Here is an 18348-nt window from a genome sequence, read left to right on the forward strand (position 1 = left end):
ATCTTATTTGACTAGAATGCAAACTTCATATGGACAGAAGTTTCTTTTCTGTTTTGTCACTGATGACTTCCTAGCACTTGAGACAAGGCCTAATAAGAGTAAGTGTTGACTAAACTTTTTGAATAAATGAAAGTGAAACTCAAAAGTTTTCAACTTTTCTATGACCATGAGACTCTATGTTTTAAATGTTTTGTCTAGACTGAGTTCTCATGACTGTTATTATCAATACACAATTTTTAAAACAACATAAAATACACTAAAATGTTGGTAATTAATACAAGAAGTAAAATGTTAGAAATGCGGTTTTCAGGGTGCCTGGGTGGCTAGTCTGTTAAGCATCTGACTTCCGCTCAGGCCATGATCTTACGGTCTGTGAGTTCAAGCCCCGCGTCAGGCACTGTGTTGACAGTTCAGGGCCTGGAGCCTGCTTCGGATTCTGTGTCTCCCTCTCTCTCTGGCCCTCTCCTACTCTCTATCTCTAAAAAAATAAACAAACATTTAAAAACATAAAAAAATGCAGTTCTCAGTGAGATGAATGAGGCTTTTCTTATTTTTATTAAGTCACCTATCCCTGGGGGAATATTATTTTTTGCTAGAATGAGAGAGAGTTCAGTTTCAATTCTGTTTCATTTAAAAACTTTCATAAGATGTAAACTAAAAAACTTAATCACGTAAATAAAAATGTGAAGGGGACTTTTGGAGCACTAGCATTCACTTGTTGAACTAGCAATATCACATTGTTATCAGTCCTTGAAAGAATTTTAATAATCCATCAGTTAATCGATTCTTTGTGTTCTTCTTCAGTTTTGCTGGAAGTTGAGTATTAAAACTACCTGACTGGCAATGTAATGTCACCCGAAAATACTACTGTCCCAAAGCGTCCTTCTGTTTGACATCCTTGAAGTATGCATCCCTGTGGGTGTGTGTTTCTTTCGTAAAATGAAAAGAGAGGAGGCGATAGAACAGGAAGCGGAGGGTCCACTTCCATCAAGAAACTTTCTTGGGTCCTCAGGTAGATCATGTTGAGGAAAGGGTACAAATTGAACTAAAGACCTAAAAATGTACTGTCTTAAAACTGTGCCTCCCACTATTTATTAGGTTTCTGCATCAGCCCACATTATCCCAATTGAAGGGTCACTGTTCTAGGTTACCGTTTAGTTCTTCTGTGACGCCTGATTCGCACTACTCTGAGGTGACATCGCTCAGAATAATGCCCTATCTGACAATACTGGAAACTGCAGCAGTGGAAATAACCCAAAAGAATGATGTATAAACAGTGCCTGCTGGACCAATAAATGAGCTATTACATTGAGCACTAAGTCATGTTGCATTTATCGGAACAACACAATCTTTCCACCCGATGGGGCAGCTGGTCATAGGCAAATCCAGGGAGAGTTGTGTTTTCCAACAGATATTTTAATCATTTGAGCCAGAATAGTATACTTACTTGTTATAATTATAAGAACTACGGTTTATTGAAAAATCACCATAATTGTACAACTAAATGGATTATTTCTAATCTCCATAGCAATCTAGCCTGATGAGACAGGTATTGTTATCTGAATTTGCTAATGACAAATGTGAGGATTAAAGTTGTTGAGTAACTTGTCCAAGGTCACATGGGTAGTAACGGGTGGCACAATGGCCACATAACGAACACATATCACAATATCTACTCAAAGTAGTAACAATAACAATAGTAATAGCAAGTAACATTTACTGAGCACTTACTATTATTAACCTCGACAGTATCCAACTGGTGAGCCTCAGTGATGGAGTATCCAAAAGCCTTGTTTTTTGAATCAGATCAGCAGCAAGGAAATACCACTTGAGACCCTCTTGTTTAAAATAATTTAAGAAAATTTTCATTTAAGAAAATTCTAATACTGTAACCAACGACTATAAAAAGTAAACACTCACTACCTTCGTACTATGTAAGCTGTCTTAAAACAATACAACTCCATGCTTCATTGAACTCTGTTTTGATTTGAGTGCTTCTGGTTTGTAAACTGTTGTTTTGGTGTATACATAATACATTTTTCCTAATTTTTACTTAAGTGATTTGTTGGTTTCACTTCTGGGTTTTTCATAAGCTTTTGACAATACATAAGTAGGTAGAGCTAGCTAGATAGGTAAACTACCAGTAACACCAAAATTCCATATGTGGACATCACATAGTGAAATTTCTAATGACAAAAGTAAGTGGCAGAGGCAGATATCAAAAATGTGTCAAATTTCAAAAGTATTCTTTCCACTGTAGTACATAGAAAGCTAGGTCTCTAGATTTCTGTATTAGTATTTCTTCTTTATAATGCTACTGTAAGAATAGATGCTAAAACATTGGTTCACAAGTTGTGGAAAGTACCATAAAAACCTGTAAATAAAAGGGATTAAAGTAATTTGAAAAAAAATAATAAAAAAGAAGGAATATTATAATACTGTTACATAATATTTATATAAAATTAAATACACAATGCATGTTTTATGAAATTTTTTCAATAATAGTTTGAGTTAATTAAGAAAATGTAAGAAATTTATTAGTCTTCTTCACTGCATAAATTATATATAAAACTTCCATACTTTATTTCAAGACTTTTATTATTACTGAATAACATCAATTTAAATCTGTCTTTATTTTTTTTTAATGTTTTATTTATTTCTAGGAGAGAGAGAAACAGCGTGAGCAGGGGAGGGTCAGAGAGAGAGGGAGTCACAGACTCTGAAACAGGCTCCAGGCTCTGAGCTGGCAGTCAGCATAGAGCCCGACGCGGGGCTCGAACCCACGAACCGCGAGATGATGAACTAAGCGAAAGTCGGACGCTTAACCGACTAAGCCACCCAGGCGCCCCTGAATCTGTCTTTATTTTTAATGTTACACTTTCTTCATTATTGTTATTTAAGCTAAGAAAAGTAGACCTGTGTTTTGACACGTCTTGTAACATCATTATAATTTACAACAGTGCCTGTAACAAATACCCATTAGACAGTTAAGTGAATGAAAGCATGTATATCATTATGTTGTTTCCTGGACCTTTACTATTAGCATTAACACTGTTATCTGTTCCTCATTTAATAACAGTTTTATTTCTATAAATGACTTAATATATAACAGTAAACCAAAAATTGTTGGGAGTAGACTTTAGAAAGAAAATCATAAAAAGGGGGAAAAAACTAAAGAGAAAGAACAATTGCATTAAAACTGATTAAATCATTGATTTTTAAACATTTGTATGTATTAAATTTTTACACTGAATAAAAGCACATATATTCAGTGAAAGGTCAAATTACTAAACTGATTATGTGGAAGAGACGATGGTTATTGTATTTTGATAGTTTACATCATCTTTTCATGATACATAGTGCATTGTAATAGCATTTTGAATTATTGTGTTGTTGACAATTTGTGCAAACCTTTTGAAAGATAAATCAGTACATGGCTCCTGTAATAACTGAAAGTTAATGAGAGAATATTTCAAAGCTCTGTAAATGTAAAAAAGAGTATAATAATTAAAGTAAAATTTCACCTATATTTTAAAAAAATAAAGTAATTTGAAGTTCAAGAGCACTAAATTATAAAATTTCTAATGAAAGCAAAAAAAACAAAAAACAAAACCAAAACCAAAGGTCCAGATTTAAGTTCTCTAAATTATGTTTCTTGTAATGCTTTTAAACGAGTTTTTAATAATTTAAATATACGCTATTTCTTCAGCACTCTCCACAATAGCTAAAACATGGAAAGAGCCTAAGTGTCCATCAACAGATGAATGGATCAAGAAGATGTGGTTTATCAATACCATGGAATACTACATGGCAATGAGAAACAATGAAATCTGGCCATGTGTAGCAACATGGATGGACCTTGAGGGTGTTATGCTGAGCGAAATAAGTCAGGCAGAGAAGGACAAATATCATATGTTTGCACGTATAGGAGGATTAGGAGGAACTTGACGGAGGAACAAGGGGGAGAAGAAGGGCGGAAATGGTGGGGGAAAGGGAGAGAGGCAAACCATGAGAGACTCTTGAATGCTGACAAAAACTGAGGACTGATGGATGTGGGGGGGAGGGGGGATGGGCATGGAGGAGGACACTTGTGTGGATGAGCACTGAGTGTTATGTGGAAACTAATTTGACAGTAAACTATTTGTAAAAAAAAAAAAAGCATCAGAAAAAAAAATAAATATATGCTATTTCTTGCATTTTTAATACAAATGTATTTTTCACACTTCCATTTTCTCAGTTATGTCTATCATTATTTTCTATTATTTTCTATTACTGAAGGCCTCTTTCACATAGATATAATCCAAAGAGTTGTTTAAATATGTGATTTTCTAAAGTGGGTTTTATTTCCTCATTTACATAAATTATGATTTAAAGATTGCTTTAGGAGCACCTGAGTGGCTCAGTAGGTTAAGCATCTGACTTCGGCTCAGGCCGTGATCTCATGGTCTGTGAGTTCGAGCCCCGCGTCAGGCTCTCTGCTGACAGCTTGGAGCCTGGAGCCTGCTTCGGATTCTGTGTCTCCCTCTCGCTCTGCCCCTCCCCTGCTTGTGCTCTGTCTCTTTCTCTCTCTCAAAAAGAATAAATAAACATTAAAAATTATTAAAGATTGCTTTAGTTTAACTAGACAGTGAACCCCTTATTGTTAGAAACCATGTTTCGTTTTGTCTTGTTTTTCTACTGGAAATGCCCCAAAACAGTGCCTGATTATTTTCCACTGCCAATGGATTCTAGCTCTAGGGTTTTTTCTCTGCCCTATCATCCCATTCAAGTGGTTAATTATCAACAGATACCTATAAAATATTGGAGAAGCATAACAGGACATTACCATCAAGGCAAACATTTTATCATTTCATGTGGATCACTCCCTCTCAAGTTCTTTCTCTTTATAAGTAAAGGTTTGTGTATCCATTTTTCATAAGACAGGGAATAAATAGTAATTTTCTTAACAATTTGAGTATTATTACTAATGACTGATCAGAAATGTAAACATATGTAATTTTTAAATTTTACTATATTCTGGTTGTCTCCAGAATGGAACTATCCCTAACTCTGGAACAAGAAACAAAGGGGAAAAAAACCAGATGTCACCCATGGAAGCAAGACTATTACATAAAATGGTGACAGAGAGTGAGGAGAAGAGAAAAAAATCAAAATCTTCCTCCTAAAATGAGTCTGAGGATAAAACTAATGAGTGACTGTTTAAAGGGAAAGTTAAATTTTTAAATGCATTTATTAGAAAATAAGAGTGTTTGGAAAATAGATGAGCTTTTAATTCAAGAAGCTAGAAAAAGAACAAAAATACCTAAAGAAGTAAGAAAGGATATTATATATGGAAAAGCAGAAATCCATGAAATGACAAAGAAATACTATATCTGTCACTAAATCTGTTGTTTTGTTTTGTTTTGAGAGAAAGAAAGAAAAAGAGGGTGTAGGGGGAGGGGAAGAGGGATAAGGAGAGAGAAAGAATCTTAAGCCTGTTCCCCACCGAGAGCTGAGCCTAACCCAGGGCCCTGAGATCATGATCTGAGCCTAAATCAAGAGTCAGGTACTTAATAGACTGAGACACCCAGGCATGCCTGTTTGTTGTTTTAAGTAGGCGCCATGCCCAGTTTGGAGCCCAGTGCTGGGCTTGAACTCATGACCCTGATATCAATACCTGAGCTAAGATCAAGAGTTGGCTGTTTAGACAACTGAGCCACCCAAGTGCCCTTGGTTTTTATTTTCTTTTCAAAATTTTATTTAAATTCTAGTTAGTTAACATATAGTGTAATATTGGTTTCAGAAGTAGAATTTAGTAATTTATCACTTACATATAACACCAAGTGCTCAACACAAGTGTTCTTTATACTCATATGGCAAATATTTTATATGATGGATATAGTAAAAAAGGACATAAATAACATAAATAAAATAAGACATAAATTTAGATCAATGCAACTTTAAAAATCATTTGTGCATGCTAATAACAATTTTTGTCCCATATATTTAAACAATTAAATGCATAATTTAAAAAAGAATTGCCAAGAATCGTGTTAAAAAGAAATAGAAAAAAAAATCAAAGAAAATAAGTATTAGCCCTTGGCATAATTAAAGCAATTGTTTCAGTATTTTAGGGGATTCTGGCCTTTCTCTCCAAATAAGGGCTGAAAAATTTTAGAAGTAAGTTTTATAAAACATTCAAAGAATGCATAACCTCTACTATGTGTAGACTGTGAAAGGAATGAAAATAGCAACTGGTTCTGTATTAATACCAAAGCCAAACAAAGACAGTTTTCAGAGATGAAAATTTAAATGAAGTACGAAGAAATTAAGTATAATGTTTATTAAGGACTTAGTAGGCTGAAAAGAAACATTATGTGATCAACTTAATACTGTTAAAAGAAAATTTAAGAGAATATCTTGATGAACTCAGGATGGGGAAGGAGTTTACTATGGATAAATAGGAGGGTATTAATTTGAAAAACATCTATTCAGTAAAAAAAATACCTATGAACAACGTTTTGACGAATCTACACTTTGGAGTGGATATTCATAATGCTGATACCCAACAAAGGCTAACTATATAGAAATAATTAATAACTCCCATAAATAAAGCAAAATCCAGCAACGGATTGGAATAGAAACTTAAATCTCATAAATATGATAAAAATGCTCAAAAACAAAGAAATTCACACTTGCAAACCATACTTCACATAACAAAAATTATATCTATTGTTGGCAATCACTTGTGTTGCTAAGGTGTGGAGCCTGGTAGAAATGTAAATTGTTGCATCCAATTTGAAATATGACAATATCAAATACAGTTGAAATCTAGAGAATCTGTGCTATATGTGCTCAAAGAGATATGTATGAAAATGTTTATAGTGTCAAGAGTAATAGCAAAAAACTGACAAACATTGGGCAGATAAATTGTGGAAAAATCTTGTGAATAGATATGGTACATGAGAGAAAATGAATGAACTACAGCTGCACATAACAAATTGACTGAGTCTCAAACACATTAATGGAAGAAAGCACATGACTGAAGGATGCATACATCATGATACCATTTCTATAAAATCTTAAAACATGCCCAACGACTCTGGACATTGTGTTGTTAACAGTGTAAACATGTTTGAGAATAATAACCGAATTCAGGTTGATGCTTATCTCTCGGAAGGCAGAGAATGAAGTAAATGCCATGAGATGGAGAGAGGTGGTCAGGGAGTGTCAGTCATACTTGTAATGAGCTGTTTCTTCACAAAAAAATTAAAGTTGAGGCAAGTATGATAAACTGTTATAACTTGATGGAGGTTGGTAGGTGAGTCTTGGTTCTAGACACTTGCTATGGTACTATCGTACTTGATATGTACTTGAAATATTTCATGATAACCCAAATAAATGCATTGAAAAGCTAAGAAACTGGAAACAATTCTTAAAAAGAAAGAGCTTGGGCAAGGGTGGAGTTGGATTAAAATATTTAACTTCTTGTTCTAAAAACCTGGGACCCTCATTTTAAGGAAATCACATTCTTAAACTCAGTCTTTTGGATAAAAGTTTAGGTCTGTTTTCCCCGACTTGCTGAATTTTTCCAAATGGGCTCTTTCAGCAGTAATGATTCGGGAGTCTAACAGTAGCAGTGTTGAGACAGTGTGGTCATTAGGAAAAGGTGCAATTGAGAAGCCAGAAGAAAAGATTTCATTAGATTCAAATCAAAGTTTGGCTGCATATGAAGGAACAAACAAGCCATAGATACATACATTTTGTGTGACTGGTGGCGGTGGGGGGAGTTTGTACTGATATTTTGGTTTTAGCTCTTTCTGGAGAAGACTTGAAAAAGAACTCTTTATAGTCTCTTTTGAGCATTTTGTTTTCTTCTTTTCTGGGCATGGTTAGCAAATTAAAAAGCTTATTTCCTCTCCACAGCTATGCGTCATTACCTTGGGGACTATGATGGGAACAAATTCTAAAGGAGTTCCTTTTGGTGTCTAGCACCAAGAGCTTTTGACATAAACAAGCCTGCCACCTCCCCAACTGTTCCTGGTGGTGCCTCTGATTGTTCTGCCAGTGACTGTGGTGCATTCCCTGATAGCAGATCCCTGACCTATGAAGTAACGTTGCCCTGAAGATGCTGGAATGAAGGACAAGTCCGAAGTAAATTCAGTGAGTTTCCTTGCTGACGAGGTCCTGAAGAGGTCATGGCTATAGCATCCAGGCCTTACGGGATTTTGGATTGTGCAAGGGGATTGTATTTTAAACCTATAAATGTTTGTTTATTTTTACTATTTTCATGAAAATAGTAATTTTTACTCTTTTAGAGCAACTAAAACTGATGGATTTTTTTTGAAAATCAGTATTTTCCAGTAGGAAAAATTACACGTCTTAAAAGTTTTGAATTCCTAAACAGCCAACATGGGCATGCTTTACCAAAGATCCATTCGTGAAATGAAAACTTTCTAAAGACTGTGTAAGGTTAACAATGCAATAAAGAGGTTGTTTTTGGCTTTGTTTATACTGTACTAAGATAACTAGTTGGACATCCAATGTTTACATTTGCTTTGTTTGCTAGACGTCCTCACCTTAGCGGAAAAGAATTTATTTAACAAGACTAATTTGGAGAATTGAGAAAGTAAGATTTTGCGAAATGGGACAAGGGAAGGGACATTATAATTTTCTTGGATATAACCATTTATCTGCTTCAGAGACAAACAGAATGAGGTGGGTGCTTCAATGTATCTGAGATGTTTCTAGCTTGTGAAGAATGAACTTGATTATGTTTAGAAATAAGAAATCATAGGGACTCCATCTAATTGACTTGAAGCAGCAAAAGGATTAAGGTAAATGGTGTTGGCATATGGTCATCTCCAGCTGAGATCACTCATTTCATAGAGTCCTGGACTTTTAGATTTGGAAGAGTTTTTAATATCAATAAGGAACTGTGGCTCACACACGTTAATAGACCTGGGTAAAGTTTCACATCATGACAGTCTAAGTACCTTTTTTTTTTAAGACTTTATTTTTTTAGGGGCACCTGGGTGGCTCAGTCGGTTGAGCATCTGACTTCAGCTCAGATCATGATGTCACGGTTCGAGGGTTCAAGCCCCGCATTGAGCTCTGTGCTGACAGCTAGCTCAGAGCCTGGAGTTTGCTTCAGATTCTGTGTCTCCCTCTTTCTCTGACCCTCCTCTGTTCATGCTGTCTCTCTCTCAGAAATAAAGAAAAACATTAAAAAAAATTTTAAAAAGACTTTATTTTTTTAAAGCAGTTTTAGGTTCACAGCGAAATTGAGAGGATTGGTACAGAGATTTTCTACATCCTTCCTGACCCCACACAGGCATAGCCTCCCCTATTATGAACATCCTCCACTAGATGATGTAGTTTTTTTACAATTGATGAAGCCATATTGACACATCATGATCACCCAAAGTCCGAGGTTTACCTTAGGTTTTTTTCTTGGTGTTGTACATTCTATGGGTTTGGACAAATATATAATGACATGTATCCATCATTATGATGTCATACAAACTATTGTCACTGCCTTAAAAATCCCTTTGCTCTGACTACTCATTTTGCACACCCCCCCCCCCCCCCCCCCCCCCCCCCCCCCCCCCCCGCCAGCCAACACTTGATGACCACTGATCTTTTATTGTCTCCACAGTTTGGCTATTTCCAGAACATCACATGGTTGGAATCATACAGTATGTAGCCTTTTTAAAGTGGCTTTTCTTCCTTAGTAATATGCATATTAAGTTTCCTCCATGCCTTTTCATGGCTTGATGGCATGAAGAGCTGAATAGTATTCCACTATTGAGATGTACTGCGGCTTATCCATTCACCTTCTGAAGTATACCTTGGTTGCTTTGAAGTTTTGGTAATTATGAATAAAACTTCTATAAAACATCTGCGTACAGGTTTTGTTTAGTGGACATAAGCTTTCAACTCTTCGGATAAATACCAAGGAGTGCAATTGCTGGATTATATGGTAAGAGTATGTTTATTTACTTTATTTTTTTAAATAAAATTGTCTCCCAAAGTAGCTGTACCATTTTGCATTCCCACAGCAATGAATGAGAGTTCCTGCTGCTCTACATCCTCTCCAGTATGTGGTGGTGTCTGTGTTCTGGACTTTGGCCATTCTACTAAATGTGTAATGGCACCTCATTGTCATTTTCGTTAGTATTGCTCTGATTACATGATTCAGAGCATCTTTTCCCACACTTATTTGTCCTCTGCATATCTTTCTTGATGAGGTGTCTGTTAAGGTCTTTGGTCCATTTTTAAATCATGTTTTTATTATTGAATTTCAGTTCTTTATATACTTTGGATACCAATCCTTTATCAGATGGGTCTTTCACACATATTTTCTCCCAGTCTGTGATTTGTTTCTCATTCTCCTATTGCTTTGTGCAAAATGGAAGTTTAATTTAATGAAATCCAATTTTTCAATTACTTCTTTCATGGATCATGCCTTTAGTGTTGTATCTAAAGAGTCATTGCTCATATCCAAGGTCACCTAGGATTTCTCTTCTGTTATCCTCTAGGAATTTATAGTTTTGCATTTTAAGTTAGTTTTTGTGAAGAGTATATAAGGTCTGTGTCTAGAATTTTTTTTTTTTTTTTTTGCATGTGGGTATCCAGGCTTTCCAGCACCATTTGTTGAAAAGGTCATCTTAGCTCCATGTATTGCCTTTGTTTCTTTGTTTCTTTCAAAGATCAGTTGATTATGTGGGTCTGTTTCTGGAATCTCTATTCTATTACACTGATCTGTTTGTCTGTTCTTTCTCCAATACCACATTGTCTTGGTTCCTGTAGCTTTATAGTAAATCTTGAAGTAAGAGAGTGTCCCACCTTCACCTTTGTCCTTGTCCTTCAATAATATGTTGGCTATTCTGGGTCTTTTGCCTCTCCATATAAGCTTTAGAATCTTTGTTGATATACATAAAATAATCTTCTGAGATTTGGGTTGGGATTGGACTGAATCTGTAATTAAGTTGGGAAGACTTAATATCTTGGCAATATTGAGTCTTCCTATCTATGAACATGAATTATCTCTCCATTTACTTAGTTCTTTGATTATTCATAGCCTCTGCCTATTTAATGTATTAATTTCTTTTGTGTCCCAGCCATGCTTTGATTTAATGATCCTTTCAACTTGAGGCTATAAATAATACCCTATTAAAGAGATCTCCCAAACACTCTTCTAGAGTCATTCTGAGAGCTACTTTATCTAATCTTCCAAATTCTTGGGGCACCTGGGCGGCTCAATCGGGTAAGCCTCTGACTTCAGCTCAGGTCATGATCTCGCAGTTCATGGGTTTGAGCTCCACTTCGAGCTCTGTGCTGACTGCTCAGAGCGTGGAGCCTGCTTTGGATCCTGTTTCTCCTTCTTTCTCTGCCCCTCCCCCACTCGTGCTCTGTCTCTCTCAAAAATAAATAAACATTTAAAAAAACCTTTCAAATTCTTAGCAAGTTAAGTTGAATAAACTTTTGTTTAGAAATTCAATAAGAAAGACATTATGCTCTGTGTTGGAGGTAAAACAAAATAAAACATTGTTTCCCAAGCTAAGCTTGACAGTATAGATGAGAAATCTATAGAGACCTACCCAAATATTTTTAGGGGTATTTGTGCTCAGGAGATATTTGGGGCTTGATTTTTCCCATCTCATCTTACAATAAACAAAGTTATTACAGGTGATCTACAGTGGATTTTTATTTGAATAAGCACTGTGTTCACAATTACATTATCCCCAGTGATATTACCTGATATATATGAAGGAAGTGTTTTATAATTGATGGCATCCTGGCTTTGGCTATGGTACTTTGCTTAATATCTTGGTTGGCTTAATAAGCATTGTCAGTTCCTATATTAAATGGCTTACCCTACACAAATATAAACCTAAGTAGTGCTGGATATACATCATCATTGTTTGTCTTTTGGTGTGTGTATGGGCGTGTGTGTGTGTGTGTGCACGCGCGCGCGTGTGTGTATGTGTTTTCTTCCAATGTCTTAGGCAGAAATCTGTTCCAAATTAAGATAGACTTCTGACTAATCATTTGGGAAATGGCCTTCTGTTTGCCAAAGGTTTATTTAGACTCTTTTATTGCAATATTACCACTTCCATTTTTTCTCTATAATCCATATTTTAAGAAAAAAATTACAAAATAGAAGGTTATCCTTGAACTATTAAAAAAGGAAAAATCCCAAACCAAAGAATATGATTATAACTTGGTCTAGCCATGAAAATTCATGCTTCCAACCCACACACAAGGCAAAATTTTATTAGTGTACAGTTTGTACTGTATGTTCTTACATTTCAGTCTGTCATGCCCTAAAAATGTGCTTTTTTTACTTGGATAAGTAATAAAATTCACCCAATGGCTAAGGCTGTTTTATGTCTGATTTCCACTATGTGGCTGTACAACTTTTGGGAATGTTTGATCTGTGCCAAACAAGAGCATAATTTTACCAATTGTTGATCTGTTGTAGAGTTTTTGGTGTTTGGGCTCTGTTTCCCACTCTCAGAATTTTATCCTTACATGTAGCTTGTCTAGTTTTTATTTTACAAGTCCAAATAACAATTTTATTTTGGCCTTAAAGCACACTGTTTTATGTACATTATAGAGGTCTTCTCAGTGTTACTTTTGAGAAGACTTTTAATGAACTCACAAAAATTTGTATTAAAAATAAAATATACACAACAAAACAATAGGCACCCACATGTTCAGAATCATGCATTCAGAGGTGATCTACTTCTCAGAGTAGCTCCCTTACTTAAGAATTTGCCAGAAGATACCAGTTCTTCTGTTCCTTATTATCAGGTAATTCACTAAAATTAGAGTTCAAATGCATGCACACAAAGTAAACTGCTTTCAAGCCACATCAGTACAAAAATTCAATTAGAAAGCCTAAATGTGTTACAAGACCATGGCATTAATCAAGCTCATTGTTAGAAACAAGCTCATCTCACCATGTCGATGTTAAATTTAAAGCAGTATCTTACCATGTTGATTTTAAACTTCTTAGATATACAAATTCCTTTGAAAGAACTAAAGTACAGTATGTTAGAGAACGTGAAGAACAGGCAGTTCTTCACTGGTCCTATATGCACCTGACTAAACACAATCCAACGTTCTCAGGAGCAGCTTTGAGAGAGGAGGTCCAGCTATAAGCTGTCAGCTTGGAGTCTTCTTTTCTTCACTTCACTGTGCCTGTGCATGGCCAGTGTACGCCAGTTGCTGAGTCAAGTCTGAAGCATACAAGGCAGGGCATCTCTGGTGCCAGTATCAGGCACCTCTGACGAGAAGGCTGCTGTCCACTGGACAGCCAAGCCTCTCAGGGTTTTCCTCCATCTCTACGCATGGTAGAAATAAATTTTAGAAAGCTGTTTGCTTGCTTTCAAGGATCGTTTCTTCCCTAGCAAATAGATAGACGTGCTCTTTTAAAATAACATTTTTTTAACCTTGTAAATTTGCTATTTGATTTAGAAAATTCTAGGATTTTGAAAATGGATTTAAATGGGGGATTTTCTAGCTCCAGCAGCAGGATTAAGAAAAAAAAGTAAAGACTGGAAGCTAAGGGGATGTATGACTGTGAATACAAACTGAATGGATACTGATGATGAAAAAGTTTATTAATACGTATTTATGAAGTCGATTGTGTTGCTTAAATAACAATATAGTATTCAAAATTCAAAGACAGAAGGTAATAAACTGACATGACTTAAAAGACAAAGCCTGAGGAACAGCCTTACACAAGAGTGAAAAGAAGGAGAGCCCAAAGAGACAGTAAAAGACTGGCCAGAGATGAGACATAATAGGACAATTAAGGGGTTGACAGGGCCATTGAATGATAGAAGTGGGATCCCTTTTACAGCTACTTAAGATGTGACGGGACAATCAGGAAGAGAGTCAGCATGGACAAATATATATTAAAAAAAACCAACCTATTTGACTGTTAAAGGAAGGAAAGAGATATAGGGAATAACTAGGGGAGAAAGTGGAAACTGAAAAGATCTTAAAAATGGAAGAGACTTATACATATTTAAAATATTGATGGAAAAAACCCAGTAGAGAATAAGGAACTTTAGATACAGGAGAGGAGATAAACAATGAATAGAGCAAACTCCCTGAAAGAAGGGGAGAGGGGTGCTGAGGCCCAGACAATAAGTGGAAGAATTAACTTCAGATGGGAAGAGAAGCACTCCTCCCACTGTATATGTATATAAAACAGACAACAGGATGGTTTGTGATCGCAGGTACATATGTAATTTCAGTAGTGGGAAGTTCTCATTTTACCAGTAAGTTTTGTTTTGTATCATGATATTTAAAAATCTATCCACAGCCAAGTCTCTTTATGATTGTCATCCATAAACCTGGTTTTACATGAATACTTTTATTTAATATAATTAATGTAATTAAATGAATTTTCACTTTCTGGATAGTTTTTAGAACTCAGCACAGTATAACATGGTTTTGAGATATAAAGTGCCCAGGTATATAGACACTTTGCATCACATACAGACTTAATTTTTACCTTTTGCAGTTTCTGTCTTTATAGTATACATTTATTTGGCATTAGGGTTTCCCTCTAGTGGATGAAAAATAATTTAATATTTTAGCAGTGGCTTTTAGATTTAGTTGTCAGTCTATATAAATAGCTTAAGGCATATAGCTTAAGGAATAAAATAATCAGAAATTCAGGCAAAAATGTTTGCAAAAGTACATCTGTTGTATCATTCATACAAAATACATATAAAAATTGGATATAATTTAAAATTCAAACAGAATACATTATAACAACAAAATACATACTCATTTTTTATATTATTCATAAGATTTAAATAATACCAATGTTTATATGATTGCTAAACATAAACACATGCAAAGTTTATACATATACTATATTATGTTAACATAATCATGAGATGAAAAAGTGTTATCTGCTTTGATTCTTACTTTGGTTTTTCTGCTGACCTGTGTTTTCAAAGATAGGAATGTAAAAATTTTGTAAGCAGGAAAAATTAATATGTTTTGAGAAACAGGTTGTTGGATTGTGCTGTGTTGAGGAACATATGTTTATGTTGTCTCTAATCATAAAACTTTTAGATGATATGCAAATCTTGAAATAAATCTATTGTTTCATTTTAAGTGTCAGACTTGATATTTACCTAGATATCCATTTCTCTTCTGTGTTATAAAAATGATGTCAATTGCACTTCAGTTAAAAAATGTTCTCTTCCTTCTAAATTGGCCATCAATTTTTTTTCCTGAAGGTTAAAACATTTGTATATAATAAAGGGAGTACAGGCTAGAAGCAAACGCAAAGAGTCAATTCCATTCGATTTAAGATTTGTTGTAGTTAACATAAATCATCTCTCTCTCTGCCTTTCCTCCAGGTCTTTCCAGCTGGACCTCCTTACTAGGTCTGTGCCTTAAGTCAGAGGACGGTATGTACTCTACCTGTACTGGAGCATTTTATTATTTGTTAGAATTTTTCCTAGTGCTAGGTCATTTTGGGCAAGAAGTCGGTGCCAGCTAGAAAAGAGGCAGAAGGGAAAGCAAAAATAATGTACTCTAAAAAGGACAGTACTTGCAAGTTGCATGTAACTGTTATTTTAAACCAGCAAGAGCTGGGTTTAGTGGTGGCAGCCACATCTACCCTGGAGCTTGTCATTGAAGAGAACCAGGTATTAAAGGAACCACAAGCAGACTGTACAATTAGGGTTAGGTGAAAGGATTGGGTAATCCTGCAATAGTCACTGTTACATAACACTCTAGTCGCTGCCCAGGGATATGAGCGGTAACCGAATATTATAGCGGGAACTGTTAGCTTTGCCGCAGCCAAGGGTCACTTGTTGTTTCCATTATAAACCTTGTTTTGTAGTTAGTTGGTTTATAACCCAGACAGTTTAATTCGCATTAGGCTGAAACCTGGCATTCGAATTAGAAGCCTAGAGGCACTTTTTTTTTTCCAATAATAGAATTTTGAGCTAGAAAGAACCAGAGAGAGGATTTAGTCTGACTTCAATTTTACAAATAAGACTGAGGCACAAAAAGGGAGTGAAATGTGCATAATGTCATACAGTTACCAGGAGGCAGAACCAAACCTATGACGCACTTTTCTGCCTTCTTGATTAAAACAAAATACAATAAAACAAAATGAACCTTGAGTACCCTACGGTAATATAATTCCTTTATAATGTGGCCAGAGGAAACAGGTATTGGCAAGCTTATACTTACCAGACCTCCCTCTTGACATGTCGAAGCGACTTGCCCAGAGAAACGCAGCGTGTTGGACAGTAGGATAGAAAAGAATGCAGGCCTGTTTAGGGATTATTTTGCATTTGTATATTCCTTTTGCTCCAGTGGAATATCTACTGATTTATTCAGTATCTCCAAAGAAATGATCATTAAACCGTTGATAAGTGGGCTACTAGCTTACTACGTTCTCATGGTCATTAAATGAATCATAAATTGAACTGGAAAAAAAGAGGGTTATGAAGCCAGGATCATGTTTCTATAAAACCAGTTGGTTGAAAAGTGAGTTTCATCCATCAACCGAACAATCGTTTTATCTCCGTAGCATCATAAGAAAATTTTATGGTGGATTGTTTTACTTTGATAAATTGAAACAATTATTTTGTCGATATTAAAGTCAGAGTTTTTGATGTAAAGAGAGTACATGGCATTTTTTTGAGCTATGGATTACATCCAGTATGGGGGAGCTAGATATACACATCTTGACTCCATGTGTAGCTGGCTTTCCTGAAATCCAGTCAGGAGAACATCCTATGTGATACCATGGTTCAGTATTTAAAAGTGACCTTCTCTCCCAGATCTGGAAGGGCACTCAACCATGGCAGCAGAATAGGACTTTTTAAAAGTTCATGCCAAGCCATAAAATCAGCATTCAAATGTCAAAACGTAATTTTAAACCCAGAATGAGCTTAGTTCCCCCAGACCCCCTTTACCTCTTTGTTTACACTCATGACTCCTGGACCTTTTTTGAACAGGTCTTTTTCCTCTTGTGTTTGGCAAGTTTTTATGAGTACAAGGACCATGCATTATTTTTCGTATTTACATTCATTCTTCCATACACCATAACGTGTTCACAGCCATTGTGCTTTTTGTCTGGCATACACATGATCAAAATTTATATTATACATGATATTATTTACTTGGAGACATACCTGTGTCAAGCATAAAATTACTGTGTTAACAGTGGTCACTTCCTATAGAAGATTATGATGACAAATTGAACTAAGCCTAATTTAGGAGAGGAGAAAGAGGAAAATTCTATGGAAACAGACTGACTTCTGTTTATGAGAAGTCAGAAATGAGTTGGAAAATAGAATTGTCAGAGTCTAATTCTTTAAACTTAACTCAACCAAGACAATTTATCTCATTTCTTGTACATTTTCCAGTAATTTTGTGTTTTTTCACCTTTATATCCCATATTAAGATATTGAATTATTACTACATTCTGTTTACACTGTCTGTCTGTGGTCATTGTTCTTTAAGTTTATGATATGAACAGCCTGGAATTCCTATAAACTAGGAAAGCCATATGGAGTAAGTGAGTGGTAATTGGCAAAAGGAAAGCATAATATGGAGAGAATTAGTCAAAGGCTGTTGTAATAATTTGGCTCAGTTAGGGGAATCATTTGTTTTGCAATTCTTGTCCAATGTATTATAACATTATTGGAGATGACTTCATAGGTCAAGTGTCACTAAGAAACCTCATATTTTTATTTAGCATGAAAAGATCCAAACTTGCCAGAATGTCAATATTTATCAGGGTCACTTCCTTTAATATTTTTATTTTCTCCATAACCTAATCCCAATTTCTGGAGTTAACAACGGTCGTCAGTGGTTTAAGTTTCCTCATTTTGTTGGAAATGGTGTATGCCACCAACCTAACCTCTCGTTACTAAGATGCGAGACTAGGCTAAAGGTGCTTTTTCACTGAGTAGCATGTATCTGTGGTTTGAAAGCATGGGTATTAGCAGACTTCCTGGAATTACTGTTGGGTTTCAGGTATGTTTGGGGTCCTATTTTAGGAGCTTGGGACCATCAAGTTGAGCATTTTTATCTTGTAGGAAGCACATGTCTTTATGGAAAATCCACGTGCAGACACTCAAATTGCATACTAATGAAAACCTAAATGTATTACAGAGAGTTTGACATGCAAATGAAATTATGTGTGGTGTTTGGTTTTAAGGCCGCTAAAAAGGAAAATTGAGCTGAGATGAAATGACAACTATGCAGGATCCTTGTTGTAAGTCTGACCTTAAATCAACCCTTGAAGAAGTTGGTAAAATTGACCCGTGTTCCCTGATGACGATTTTTGGTCTCTGGTGTATCCCTACC

This window comes from Hyaena hyaena, unplaced genomic scaffold (assembly GCF_003009895.1).
Source record: "Hyaena hyaena isolate Hyena2069 unplaced genomic scaffold, ASM300989v1 scaffold_178, whole genome shotgun sequence".
NCBI lineage: Eukaryota > Metazoa > Chordata > Mammalia > Carnivora > Hyaenidae > Hyaena > Hyaena hyaena.